This window comes from Lathyrus oleraceus, chromosome 2 (genome assembly GCF_024323335.1).
Source record: "Lathyrus oleraceus cultivar Zhongwan6 chromosome 2, CAAS_Psat_ZW6_1.0, whole genome shotgun sequence".
In the NCBI taxonomy this organism is placed as follows: domain Eukaryota; kingdom Viridiplantae; phylum Streptophyta; class Magnoliopsida; order Fabales; family Fabaceae; genus Lathyrus; species Lathyrus oleraceus.
The window spans coordinates 31339166-31346362 of record NC_066580.1 but is presented as its reverse complement, the minus strand read 5'-3'; positions in this window follow the sequence as shown (position 1 = coordinate 31346362).

The following is a 7197-nucleotide window of genomic DNA, read 5'->3' as shown; positions in this document are numbered from 1 at the left end:
GAAAATAGAGACCATTTATTCTTTGAGTGTGCGATCACAAAGAAGATTTGGAAGGAGACTCTCAATAGGCTTGGGTTGGAGTATATCCATATTGATTGGAATGAGCATACGGCATGGCAACAAGCTAAAGGGAAGGGCAACAAAATGCGCATCTTCAAAGCTGCGCTGGCCGAAGCGGTTTACCACATTTGGTGGGTGAGAAACAGGATTTGTTTCCAACAGGGGAGGAAGGAAGATCTTCAAAGCCAACATATTCATGACATACTTATGGATAGATTTAGAATGAATAGAAAATTGACAGCGTATTGTAATAGTATTTAGTGGTCATCGTTTGTATTCGTGTCGGTTGGGGCCTGGATCTGAGGATCGGCGTGTACTTCCTTATTTTTGGCAATAAAGATTATTATTATTCCAAAAAAAAAAAGCATCAAATTATTTCTAAAATATTATTTTGAATTATAATTTCATATACATGTTACAAGATTAAACTATAAATTTCCGACTATCATTTATATTTTCTTACATATAATTGATATTTTAAAATTAAATTGTTATGTCTTATTTGTATTTCCATGGCTTAAATATATTTCTTATCACTTAAACTTTTACTTTCTCTTTTTTTATTATCTTATTCACCTTATCGTCGCAATTACAATTTAATTTATAATTACAAAATTAAAATCTATATTTTATAATATTATTTAAAAAACTCATCTCATCCCCACGGATTTACGGGTCTCAATCTAATACAATAATTAAAACGATTAATCGAATACATAAAAGCACCACGGCTACATAAACCACATAAGCGTTGTGTTCCTCTTAGTCATAATATACCATACAAACTCTACAAATATGACAACAATTAATCCACAAAATGACTCAAACTTAATTATTCGCTCCATCACTATAATCCTCTTTAGTGGCGTATTTAGCAATTGTTGCTAAGTATCCAGGGCTATATGGTCATTTTGGCAACTCATTATAAGAACCCCTTTTGGATGAAGGAATCCTCACTTTCACCATTCCTTCGCTCACTAAATTCATAAAATTTGGACTAGAAGAAGAAAGTCTCGAGTTCAAAGCATAATCTCCTTGCATGTCCAAGTAGAGTAAAGTTTCCTGAAGAGAAGTGTCAAAAGCAAAGCTTAGATCATTCAAATGTGGGGTTCTAAATGTGGGTTTGATTGGGTTTAGTACCATTAGGAAAGCATGATGAGGGTTTTGGGGTTGTTTCATTGATGAAACCATGTTTGATAATCTTCATGATTTTGTGTGAATGCTTGTTAGCCTTAGCATAAAATTTGTGAATAACATGTATATGAGTTGATGACCAATTGCATGTTTTGCTTCTAACCTAAAACAAATGTGTGTTAAAGTATGTAGCTAGCATAATGGGATTAGAAAAAAGGAATGAACTTACTTGATACCATTCAAAATATGATATTACATGATTAAGAATAATCGACACGTAAGTGAATTACATGTTGTGGTTTTGATGAAATATATGCATACATGTATGAAACCCTAGTTGGGTAGATAATCAATCCTTATCTTACGATTTCATGTGAGATCAACTGCACTTAATAGAACCGGAAACTCTTATAATCATGTGTGATAAGTAAGGGAAATCATTAAGGATGTAACGTGTGAAAGTCAATTAATTGATTGATGTTAGGAATAAGAGAAAGATATCTTAGTTAAATCAAGTAAGAAATATCAGTGGGAAAATCCTATTGATTTATGAGTATGTGCTTGCCTAATGGAAATTAATTCGTAAGTGAGAACACAATAGGATCAAATTAGAAGCCATCAGTTAGAAACCCTCGGAAGTGCCATAACACTTAAAGTCTCGGTAAATGTTGATGTGATGATTCTAGGAAAAAGGGAATCTAATAGGTGAAATTTATGGTTCCTAGGGCTTGCCTAATTTACATTTGAAAATTATGAGAGTAAATTGGTTTATATTATATCTTTAATATTTTGATGATAACAAGGTATTTAAATAATAATTGGATATACTAATTTATGTTCAAGTGTGCAGGATCATAGACTAAAATTTGTGATCTAAATTAAGTTCTGATACTGAATATGAACATTTATAGAGAAGCTAAAACGACGTGCATGTTCTAAGGAGGTGAACGTGGTGGTTCCAATGTCGTTATGGCTTCAACGACGTGCATGTTCCAAGGAGGTGACCGTGGTGGTTCAATGGACGCACGACGGAGTCACGGTGTCGTCGGTCGCAGGAGCGCTAGTGAAGGGACATGTTTGGTGGTTACTGGAAGACCAAAATCCCACCTTCTTATGTTTTTTTTTATGTGAGTTGGTTTTTTTTATTCTTTCTTTTTCAACCTCCTTCCAAAAAGCTATTTTTATGCCTCTATTTATATTGAAGAATTAGGGTTAAGACGAGGGAAAGTGATAAATGTGTAAGGATTGTGATGGGACCAAAATACAATGTTGCAACAAATCTGTGAATTATTAAAGCTTTAAATGGTTACAAGTCAAAATAAAATGTAAAGGACACTGGAAAATATTCTTCGATGAGAAAGAGTTGTTGTGATGAACTTTTAGTGGACAATGATTTAGTGACTTTAACTTGGGAAAGTTACCATCATACCTTTGAGAAAATTCTGTATGGAAAACTATTTAATAGATTGTTTTAGAACACTAAAAACACTGTTATTAATTACGTGATTTTCACATCATAAAAGTGGAAATTCCGTTACAATAATTGATTAATGACGTGGAAAATCACGCGGCAAAAGTAATTGTGACGATTTTTTGCCACATGAAAATCACATCGTAATACTTTGCCACATGATTTCTATTTTGGACATTAATTTTTTATCATTACTTGTATCTCACTATAAATATTTAGATCAATTTAAATGAATCATTTCAAAATATAATGCTTTTCTCGGAGTTGCTCAGAGAACTTAGTCATTACTTGTGTTAAGTTTGATTTATCATAGACGATGAAAATTGATGCTTACAATGATGCAGTGCTGGTGTTTTTTTTAGCTTACTATTGTTTTATGTATCTGGATTGGTTATTTTTTTAAAAGGATAATGAAAAAGGAAAAACGGATTGACATTGGAAAGATCTGTTGGAAAAATCATAAAAGCATTATAATAGATGAGGAGGAAAAGACAAATAAAAATTAACATAAAAAAAAGAAGCAAATTCCTTAAATTTATTTTTGTTCATCACCACCAACAAAAAGTTATCACCCAGAAATATGTTTTTCACTTAACACCATAAAACATCGTTAATCCAGAAAATACATTCCTTCTTTATTCTTACTAAGTCACCATTACTAAAACAACACAATTCACAGGAAACTACAAAAATTCCATATATGTCTTTCTTTTAGTGAAATAAATCTATGTTTTGGAGTTCATATCTTTTTTTAGAGATTTGGATTTTTGATAATTTTTTAGAGAAATGTTAAATCTGAAGATTATTGTTGGCTCAGGAGTGGATTCAAGTATCGAAGGTTCAGATCTGGTGGCGATTGCGGGAGAAGCCTTAATAAGATGAAAAGTATTTTAGAAGTTGAAGAAGACGAAGAATTGGATGAAGAAGATAGAGAGTTTGAAAAATGAGAATGACAATTTCAAAAGTTGGCCTTCCATCAAAATGGACTACAAGTTCTTGTTGTTGCTGAGAATGAAATTTTGAAGGTGAGGAGTTTTGTTATTGTTGTTGGTGATGGGGATGGTTGGTGTTGCCTATCTTCTATTTGTTGTTTGCATATCTGTAGTTTCATTTAAGATTCTTGTGTTTGTCGCTCCCCAAGATTTCCCGAATCCAGGTACAAATGCGAAAAGGAGTGGCGAGAGAGAAAAGGATAGAGTTGCCAGCTATGTACTTTTATCCCAAGAGGAGGGAAAGGTAGTACTGCATAACCTAGAGGGAACAGATAAAACAAGTCTCGAACCAAAGAAACTGAGTAAGGGGCCGGTTACGTGAAGGGAAGGTTATCGCACCCCTTCACGTCTGTGGTACTCCACAGGATCCACGTTTGCTAGTTAAGTCTAAAGGTGTGTAAAAGTCCTACATGCAATGCGAAAGAGAGAAAATCAAAGTAGGGAAAACAAAGAGTTATTGCTCGCACAGGCCCTACCCTGCTGCATACGTATCTCAAGAAGGATTGAGAATCAGAGCACCGTAGCTCGGCTAATCTATTTCTATTTGTTTTGTGTTTTTTATGTGAACGACGTTACTACGCAATCTACCGGATGCTCGACCTTTGGAGACTTACTCACCTGTAGTAGAAGGAGTTAACGTGTCCTTAAAGGAAGATGAAGTTTGTTTGTGTTTTAGGAATGCTCATGCAAGAAAGGAAGTCCTAGACGAAGGAACCGTGCTACCTTAATTGACATGCAAACGAGAGACTATACGAAGCCTAGCAATCCTATGGGGATACAACAAGAAAGTCTCAAAAGAGAACAAAAACTGGAAATGGAATACCAATCAATGGGCTTACATCCACCTCCAAAAACAAGCGGGAAACAGAAAGCCCATCGCTGGTCTTACATCTAACTCCACAAAACAGGAAACAAATAGCCAATCAATGGTCTTACATCTGACTCCTCAAACAACCAAACAACAAATCAAGCAACACACGCTATATGCAAACAAGAGGCTCATACAAGGTTGGGCTTTAGTCAAGGGGTCATATCAACCTCGACAAACAAGCCAACACTGTAAAGGTATCTGAGGCTCTTAACCACTGACATTGACCGTCAGGGTGAGCAGATGAAAAGGTAATGAGGGCAAGACCTCATAGCTCTTAACCCGGGCCTGGGTGAGCTTCAATCAATGAAAACATGGGGATCCAGAATGAGGGACCCTACTCCACTTGACTGACTCTATATACAAGGATCTTGGGTGTTTATTCAAAAGCATCAGCACGTAGTGCGAGCATAATGAAAGACTCAACTGAATAGCAGGGGATTGATTGCTAATCCCTTCTATCTATCAATCGCCTCTTCACTTAGGAGGTCTTAACATGTAACAATTCCTCATTTAGAGGTCTTTAGCACAAAAGTAAACAATCACAAACATTGCCTCTTAAGGAGGACTTCAGCCAAATGCCTGCCAAAAGAAACGACAGGGCTTCCAGACTACATGGAGTTAGAGGATGATTACCTAGGTGGTATGCCAACCACAAGCAAAGCACAACCCAAGCAAGAGCTAAAAGCGACTAAAGTACCTGTGCAAAAGGCTAGTCAATTAGTAACTCAGACGAACAAACAGGAAACAGACAAAACCAATCAACAGTGTTACACCAAGCAAAGCATAAGTGCAAGCACTCAAATTGTTTCATCATTTCAAATGACCTACAAAACAGCAAGGGTTAGTGGTCAAAGTAACTGGCATCTCAAGAAATGAGGCCAAACCAATCACTAGAGCTAGATGTTTGAACCTGAAATACACAACTCAAAAAGTGAGAACAAACCACTAGTCCAAGACTAGGGTCAAAGGCAAAGCAAAAAGTCAAAACAGAAGGTGATATTCAACATGAAGCACATTTATTCAAGTAAGAACATGTCCTAAAAAGGACCAGACTTAAATCCTAAGGCAAATCCATCTAATGATTAAGATAAGGCAATAGGCACACAAGGTGATCACCATTTGGGCATACAAATGAGAAAATGCACATTAAATCAGAAACACATTCAATGATCATGACAATTTTTATGTGCACACAACATGTTAAACACAAACATCATACCAAAAATTGGAATCAGAAGAGCTCAATTGACATGTATATGAAAATGAACACAAGCAACACCCAAATGTGTGACACACATTGTCACACCATGCATTCATGTGTCCAAAATAGAGATGGAATATGCTAAAAATGCCAATCAAAAGCTCAAAAATCATGTATCATGTTAGGAATCAGCATATCAAATTTCATGGCAATTGGACAATGTATGAGCATTTCACAATCAATTGAATGAAGCATGGTAATTTTGCATACATGTTCAAACACACAATCCCAATTAAAAAACCAGAAGCAATCAATTCACACAAATGACATCTAAAAATAATAGACATCAATACAATCAAGTGAAAAAAAATTGGGAGCAATTTGGATTAATCTAACATCTTTTATGAATTTTGGAAGTTGATGAAAAAATATTGAAACAATATGAGAATCATGGAATAATGGAGGGAATAAAAATTTGAATGGAAATTAAAGAATGCTGAAGCCAGGTTTCGAACTTGCTCTCACAAGGTCCACAGAAACGCTTCAAAAAAATTAAAGGAAACAAATGCACCAGGCTGGAATCGAGCTCGTGCGCCTATGGTCCAAACGAACGCTAAAAATAATTCAACAAAGCACAAACACGCGGACTCGAACTCAGGACCGTTAGGTCACTAGCGCGCCCCAGCAAAACGACGTCGCTTAAGGCATAAACCCTAGGCACAGCTCAGACGGTGGAGCGCGGCGGAGCTCAGCCGTCTTCTCCGACGGTTCTCCGGCGACGGTCACAAATTTTTTTCCAGAATTTTATGATATTTATATCGTTGGAAAGCTCTTCTTACGTACATTCCAGATCCATGATTATCTAAGCCTAATTCATCATGCATTTTTTGAATCGAACGAAATAAGTTTCTAGATCTAAACTTAAAATCATCATATCTCACTCAATTTTCATCCAAATTCAACAAAATTTATATCAGAATTCTCAGTGATGAAAGATCTATAAGATCATGGCAATAAAACAGTAAATGGTGATGTAAGACCCCAATTTTGTCCCTAAGATCCCTCATGGCATCATATCACATTATTGCATTGCTTCAAGGATCATTGTGCACCTTGCCTCCTTCCTTGTGGGTGGGTTATCTTTTTTTGAGTGGTTCTTGATCACCAAGCATGTTTTGCATTTGTATATCAATTGCTTTTCTTTTTACCACTAACCAAAAGTACAAAAATATGTCATCTAACCTTTGTCTTGCAGATGAAGCAATAACAGGTCAAGGCAGTTAAAGGCAGTCATTGAGCAATAGATGGTGGCCATTCTTGAGAATTTGGACCCCATGATCATTATCAAGAGTTCATATGAGCTATGATATCATTTTGAATCAAAATCCCAAGTGGTAGAGGCTTGAATTTCGTCAGAACATTGCCAGGTCAATTGAAGGCCTAGAAAGTCAACAGTCAAGTCAACTGT